The sequence below is a fragment of the Lepisosteus platostomus genome, chromosome 20, assembly GCF_059453375.1.
Source record: "Lepisosteus platostomus isolate fLepPlt1 chromosome 20, fLepPlt1.hap1, whole genome shotgun sequence".
NCBI classification, from domain to species: Eukaryota; Metazoa; Chordata; class Actinopteri; order Semionotiformes; family Lepisosteidae; genus Lepisosteus; species Lepisosteus platostomus.
Genome location: NC_142630.1, coordinates 18,659,054 through 18,667,343, shown reverse-complemented (window position 1 = coordinate 18,667,343; position 8,290 = coordinate 18,659,054).

The following is an 8,290-nucleotide window of genomic DNA, read 5'->3' as shown; positions in this document are numbered from 1 at the left end:
TTGCACACTGGGGTAAAAGGCTGACTCAGTGGGCTCTTCTGAGCCAGCCAGTTACATATTGATTCAACAGTCTGAAAAAAGACGTTTATTTCGGGCTGAAAAACACGTTTTGAAAAGTGAGCTGCTCCTGACCTATAAGTTACATGGGGTTTACCAAAGTTGCAGAAACGTTTATTTCTGCTGAAAAACACGTTTTGACACTTTTTGCACACTGGGGTAAAAGGCTGACTCAGTGGGCTCTTCTGAGCTAGCCAGTTACATAGGGATTCAACAGTCTGAAAAAAAGACGTTTATTTCGGGCTGAAAAACACGTTTTGAAAAGTGTGCTATTCCTGACCCATAAGTTACATGGGGTTTACCAAAGCTGCAGAAACATGTTTATTTCTGCTGAAAAACACGTTTTGACACTTTTTGCACACGGGTAAAAGGCTGACTCAGTGGGCTCTTCTGAGCCAGCCAGTTACATAGGGATTCAACAGTCTGAAAAAAACGTGTTTATTTCCTGCTGAAAAACACGTTTTGAAAAGTGTGCTGTTCCTGACCTATAAGTTACATGGGGTTGACCAAAGTTGCAGAAACATGTTTATTTCTGCTGAAAAACACGTTTTGACACTTTTTGCACACTGGGATAAAAGGCTGACTCAGTGGGCTCTTCTGAGCCAGCCAGTTACATAGGGATTCAACAGTCTGAAAAAAGACGTTTATTTCGGGCTGAAAAACACGTTTTGAAAAGTGTGCTGCTCCTGACCTATAAGTTACATGGGGTTGACCAAAGTTGCAGAAACATGTTTATTTCTGCTGAAAAACACGTTTTGACACTTTTTGCACACTGGGGTAAAAGGCTGACTCAGTGGGCTCTTCTGAGCAAGCCAGTTACATAGGGATTCAACAGTCTGAAAAAACACGTTTATTTCGGGCTGAAAAACACGTTTTGAAAAGTGTGCTATTCCTGACCCATAAGTTACATGGGGTTGACCAAAGCTGCAGAAACATGTTTATTTCTGCTGAAAAACACGTTTTGACACTTTTTGCACACTGGGGTAAAAGGCTGACTCAGTGGGCTCTTCTGAGCCAGCCAGTTACATAGGGATTCAACAGTCTGAAAAAAGACGTTTATTTCGGGCTGAAAAACACGTTTTGAAAAGTGTGCTGCTCCTGACCTATAAGTTACATGGGGTTTACCAAAGTTGCAGAAACATGTTTATTTCTGCTGAAAAACACGTTTTGACACTTTTTGCACACTGGGGTAAAAGGCTGACTCAGTGGGCTCTTCTGAGCCAGCCAGATACATAGGGATTCAACAGTCTGAAAAAACGTGTTTATTTCGGGCTGAAAAACACGTTTTGAAAAATGTGCTGTTCCTGACCCATAAGTTACATGGGGTTGACCAAAGTTGCAGAAACATATTTATTTCTGCTGAAAAACACGTATTGACACTTTTTACACACTGGGGTAAAAGGCTGACTCAGTGGGCTCTTCTGAGCCAGCCAGTTACATAGGGATTCAACAGTCTGAAAAAAGACGTTTATTTCGGGCTGAAAAACACGTTTTGAAAAGTGTGCTGTTCCTGACGTATAAGTTACATGGGGTTGACCAAAGTTGCAGAAACATGTTTATTTCTGCTGAAAAACACGTTTTGACACTTTTTGCACACTGGGATAAAAGGCTGACTGAGTGGGCTCTTCTGAGCCAGCCAGTTACATAGGGATTCAACAGTCTGAAAAAATACGTTTATTTCGGGCTGAAAAACACGTTTTGAAAAGTGTGCTGTTCCTGACGTATAAGTTACATGGGGTTGACCAAAGTTGCAGAAACATGTTTATTTCTGCTGAAAAACACGTTTTGACACTTTTTGCACACTGGGGTAAAAGGCTGACTCAGTGGGCTCTTTTGAGCCAGCCAGTTACATAGGGATTCAACAGTCTGAAAAAGGACGTTTATTTCGGGCTGAAAAACACGTTTTGAAAAGTGAGCTGCTCCTGACCTATAAGTTACATGGGGTTGACCAAAGTTGCAGAAACGTTTATTTCTGCTGAAAAACACGTTTTGACACTTCTTGCACACTGGGGTAAAAGGCTGACTCAGTGGGCTCTTCTGAGCCAGCCAGTTACATATTGATTCAACAGTCTGAAAAAAGACGTTTATTTCGGGCTGAAAAACACGTTTTGAAAAGTGAGCTGCTCCTGACCTATAAGTTACATGGGGTTTACCAAAGTTGCAGAAACGTTTATTTCTGCTGAAAAACACGTTTTGACACTTTTTGCACACTGGGGTAAAAGGCTGACTCAGTGGGCTCTTCTGAGCCAGCCAGTTACATAGGGATTCAACAGTCTGAAAAAACGTGTTTATTTCGGGCTGAAAAACACGTTTTGAAAAGTGTGCTATTCCTGACCCATAAGTTACATGGGGTTTACCAAAGCTGCAGAAACATGTTTATTTCTGCTGAAAAACACGTTTTGACACTTTTTGCACACGGGTAAAAGGCTGACTCAGTGGGCTCTTCTGAGCCAGCCAGTTACATAGGGATTCAACAGTCTGAAAAAAACGTGTTTATTTCCTGCTGAAAAACACGTTTTGAAAAGTGTGCTGTTCCTGACCTATAAGTTACATGGGGTTGACCAAAGTTGCAGAAACATGTTTATTTCTGCTGAAAAACACGTTTTGACACTTTTTGCACACTGGGATAAAAGGCTGACTCAGTGGGCTCTTCTGAGCCAGCCAGTTACATAGGGATTCAACAGTCTGAAAAAAGACGTTTATTTCGGGCTGAAAAACACGTTTTGAAAAGTGTGCTGCTCCTGACCTATAAGTTACATGGGGTTGACCAAAGTTGCAGAAACATGTTTATTTCTGCTGAAAAACACGTTTTGACACTTTTTGCACACTGGGGTAAAAGGCTGACTCAGTGGGCTCTTCTGAGCAAGCCAGTTACATAGGGATTCAACAGTCTGAAAAAACACGTTTATTTCGGGCTGAAAAACACGTTTTGAAAAGTGTGCTATTCCTGACCCATAAGTTACATGGGGTTGACCAAAGCTGCAGAAACATGTTTATTTCTGCTGAAAAACACGTTTTGACACTTTTTGCACACTGGGGTAAAAGGCTGACTCAGTGGGCTCTTCTGAGCCAGCCAGTTACATAGGGATTCAACAGTCTGAAAAAACGTATTTATTTCAGGCTGAAAAACACGTTTTGAAAAGTGTGCTATTCCTGACCCATAAGTTACATGGGGTTGACCAAAGCTGCAGAAACATGTTTATTTCTGCTGAAAAACACGTTTTGACACTTTTTGCACACTGGGGTAAAAGGCTGACTCAGTGGGCTCTTCTGAGCCAGCCAGTTACATAGGGATTCAACAGTCTGAAAAAACGTGTTTATTTCGGGCTGAAAAACACGTTTTGAAAAGTGTGCTGCTCCTGACCTATAAGTTACATGGGGTTTACCAAAGTTGCAGAAACATGTTTATTTCTGCTGAAAAACACGTTTTGACACTTTTTGCACACTGGGGTAAAAGGCTGACTCAGTGGGCTCTTTTGAGCCAGCCAGTTACATAGGGATTCAACAGTCTGAAAAAAGACGTTTATTTCGGGCTGAAAAACACGTTTTGAAAAGTGTGCTGCTCCTGACCTATAAGTTACATGGGGTTTACCAAAGTTGCAGAAACATGTTTATTTCTGCTGAAAAACACGTTTTGACACTTTTTGCACACTGGGGTAAAAGGCTGACTCAGTGGGCTCTTCTGAGCCAGCCAGTTACATAGGGATTCAACAGTCTGAAAAAAGACGTTTATTTCGGGCTGAAAAACACGTTTTGAAAAATGAGCTGTTCCTGACCTATAAGTTACATGGGGTTGACCAAAGTTGCAGAAACATGTTTATTTCTGCTGAAAAACACGTTTTGACACTTTTTGCACACTGGGGTAAAAGGCTGACTCAGTGGGCTCTTCTGAGACAGCCAGTTACATTGGGATTCAACAGTCTGAAAATAGACGTTTATTTCGGGCTGAAAAACACGTTTTGAAAAGTGTGCTGTTCCTGACCTATAAGTTACATGGGGTTGACCAAAGTTGCAGAAACATGTTCATTTCTGCTGAAAAACACGTTTTGACACTTTTTGCACACTGGGATAAAAGGCTGACTCAGTGGGCTCTTCTGAGCCAGCCAGTTACATATTGATTCAACAGTCTGAAAAAAGACGTTTATTTCGGGCTGAAAAACACGTTTTGAAAATTGAGCTGCTCCTGACCTATAAGTTACATGGGGTTTACCAAAGTTGCAGAAACATGTTTATTTCTGCTGAAAAACACGTTTTGAAAATTGAGCTGCTCCTGACCTATAAGTTACATGGGGTTTACCAAAGTTGCAGAAACATGTTTATTTCTGCTGAAAAACACGTTTTGACACTTTTTGCACACTGGGGTAAAAGGCTGACTCAGTGGGCTCTTCTGAGCCAGCCAGTTACATAGGGATTCAACAGTCTGAAAAAAGACGTTTATTTCGGGCTGAAAAACACGTTTTGAAAAGTGTGCTATTCCTGACCCATAAGTTACATGGGGTTGACCAAAGTTGCAGAAACATGTTTATTTCTGCTGAAAAACACGTTTTGACACTTTTTGCACACTGGGGTAAAAGGCTGACTCAGTGGGCTCTTCTGAGCCAGCCAGTTACATAGGGATTCAACAGTCTGAAAAAGGACGTGTATTTCGGGCTGAAAAACACGTTTTGAAAAGTGTGTTGTTCCTGACCTATAAGTTACATGGGGTTGACCAAAGTTGCAGAAACATGTTTATTTCTGCTGAAAAACACGTTTTGACACTTTTTGCACACTGGGGTAAAAGGCTGACTCAGTGGGCTCTTCTGAGCCAGCCAGTTACATAGGGATTCAACAGTCTGAAAAAAGACGTTTATTTCGGGCTGAAAAACACGTTTTGAAAAGTGTGTTGCGTTTATGTTTATTTCTGCTGAAAAACACGTTTTGACACTTTTTGCACACTGGGGTAAAAGGCTGACTCAGTGGGCTCTTCTGAGCCAGCCAGTTACATAGGGATTCAACAGTCTGAAAAAAGACGTTTATTTCGGGCTGAAAAACACGTTTTGAAAAGTGTGTTGCTCCTGTCCTATAACTTACATGGGGTTTACCAAAGTTGCAGAAACATGTTTATTTCTGCTGAAAAACACGTTTTGACACTTTTTGCACACTGGGGTAAAAGGCTGACTCAGTGGGCTCTTCTGAGCCAGCCAGTTACATAGGGATTCAACAGTCTGAAAAAAGACGTTTATTTCGGGCTGAAAAACACGTTTTGAAAAGTGTGCTATTCCTGACCCATAAGTTACATGGGGTTGACCAAAGTTGCAGAAACATGTTTATTTCTGCTGAAAAACACGTTTTGACACTTTTTGCACACTGGGGTAAAAGGCTGACTCAGTGGGCTCTTCTGAGCCAGCCAGTTACATAGGGATTCAACAGTCTGAAAAAGGACGTGTATTTCGGGCTGAAAAACACGTTTTGAAAAGTGTGCTGTTCCTGACCTATAAGTTACATGGGGTTGACCAAAGTTGCAGAAACATGTTTATTTCTGCTGAAAAACACGTTTTGACACTTTTTGCACACTGGGATAAAAGGCTGACTCAGTGGGCTCTTCTGAGCCAGCCAGTTACATAGGGATTCAACAGTCTGAAAAAAGACGTTTATTTCGGGCTGAAAAACACGTTTTGAAAAGTGTGCTGCTCCTGACCTATAAGTTACATGGGGTTGACCAAAGTTGCAGAAACATGTTTATTTCTGCTGAAAAACACGTTTTGACACTTTTTGCACACTGGGATAAAAGGCTGACTCAGTGGGCTCTTCTGAGCCAGCCAGTTACATAGGGATTCAACAGTCTGAAAAAAGACGTTTATTTCGGGCTGAAAAACACGTTTTGAAAAGTGAGCTGTTCCTGACCTATAAGTTACATGGGGTTTACCAAAGTTGCAGAAACATGTTTATTTCTGCTGAAAAACACGTTTTGACACTTTTTGCACACTGGGGTAAAAGGCTGACTCAGTGGGCTCTTCTGAGCCAGCCAGTTACATATTGATTCAACAGTCTGAAAAAAGACGTTTATTTCGGGCTGAAAAACACGTTTTGAAAATTGAGCTGCTCCTGACCTATAAGTTACATGGGGTTTACCAAAGTTGCAGAAACATGTTTATTTCTGCTGAAAAACACGTTTTGAAAATTGAGCTGCTCCTGACCTATAAGTTACATGGGGTTTACCAAAGTTGCAGAAACATGTTTATTTCTGCTGAAAAACACGTTTTGACACTTTTTGCACACTGGGGTAAAAGGCTGACTCAGTGGGCTCTTCTGAGCCAGCCAGTTACATAGGGATTCAACAGTCTGAAAAAAGACGTTTATTTCGGGCTGAAAAACACATTTTGAAAAGTGTGCTATTCCTGACCCATAAGTTACATGGGGTTGACCAAAGTTGCAGAAACATGTTTATTTCTGCTGAAAAACACGTTTTGACACTTTTTGCACACTGGGGTAAAAGGCTGACTCAGTGGGCTCTTCTGAGCCATCCAGTTACATAGGGATTCAACAGTCTGAAAAAAGACGTTTATTTCGGGCTGAAAAACACGTTTTGAAAAGTGTGCTGCTCCTGACCTATAAGTTACATGGGGTTTACCAAAGTTGCAGAAACATGTTTATTTCTGCTGAAAAACACGTTTTGACACTTTTTGCACACTGGGGTAAAAGGCTGACTCAGTGGGCTCTTCTGAGCCAGCCAGTTACATAGGGATTCAACAGTCTGAAAAAAGACGTTTATTTCGGGCTGAAAAACACGTTTTGAAAAATGTGCTGTTCCTGACCTATAAGTTACATGGGGTTGACCAAAGTTGCAGAAACATGTTTATTTCTGCTGAAAAACACGTTTTGACACTTTTTGCACACTGGGGTAAAAGGCTGACTCAGTGGGCTCTTCTGAGCCAGCCAGTTACATATTGATTCAACAGTCTGAAAAAAGACGTTTCTTTCGGGCTGAAAAACACGTTTTGAAAAGTGAGCTGCTCCTGACCTATAAGTTACATGGGGTTTACCAAAGTTGCAGAAACATGTTTATTTCTGCTGAAAAACACGTTTTGACACTTTTTGCACACTGGGGTAAAAGGCTGACTCAGTGGGCTCTTCTGAGCCAGCCAGTTACATAGGGATTCAACAGTCTGAAAAAGGACGTTTATTTCGGGCTGAAAAACACGTTTTGAAAAGTGTGCTGTTCCTGACCTATAAGTTACATGGGGTTGACCAAAGTTGCAGAAACATGTTTATTTCTGCTGAAAAACACGTTTTGACACTTTTTGCACACTGGGGTAAAAGGCTGACTCAGTGTGCTCTTCTGAGCCAGCCAGTTACATAGGGATTCAACAGTCTGAAAAAAGACGTTTATTTCGGGCTGAAAAACACGTTTTGAAAAGTGTGCTGTTCCTGACCTATAAGTTACATGGGGTTGACCAAAGTTGCAGAAACATGTTTATTTCTGCTGAAAAACACGTTTTGACACTTTTTGCACACTGGGGTAAAAGGCTGACTCAGTGGGCTCTTCTGAGCCAGCCAGTTACATAGGGATTCAACAGTCTGAAAAAAGACGTTTATGTCGGGCTGAAAAACACGTTTTGAAAAGTGTGCTGTTCCTGACCTATAAGTTACATGGGGTTGACCAAAGTTGCAGAAACATGTTTATTTCTGCTGAAAAACACGTTTTGACACTTTTTGCACACTGGGGTAAAAGGCTGACTCAGTGGGCTCTTCTGAGCCAGCCAGTTACATAGGGATTCAACAGTCTGAAAAAACGTGTTTATTTCGGGCTGAAAAACACGTTTTGAAAAGTGTGCTATTCCTGACCCATAAGTTACATGGGGTTGACCAAAGTTGCAGAAACATGTTTATTTCTGCTGAAAAACACGTTTTGACACTTTTTGCACACTGGGGTAAAAGGCTGACTCAGTGGGCTCTTCTGAGCCAGCCAGTTACATAGGGATTCAACAGTCTGAAAAAAGACGTTTATTTCGGGCTGAAAAACACGTTTTGAAAAGTGTGTTGCTTCTGTCCTGTAACTTACATGGGGTTTACCAAAGTTGCAGAAACATGTTTATTACTGCTGAAAAACACGTTTTGACACTTTTTGCACACTGGGGTAAAAGGCTGACTCAGTGGGCTCTTCTGAGCAAGCCAGTTACATAGGGATTCAACAGTCTGAAAAAACACGTTTATTTCGGGCTGAAAAACACGTTTTAAAAATTGTGCTATTCCT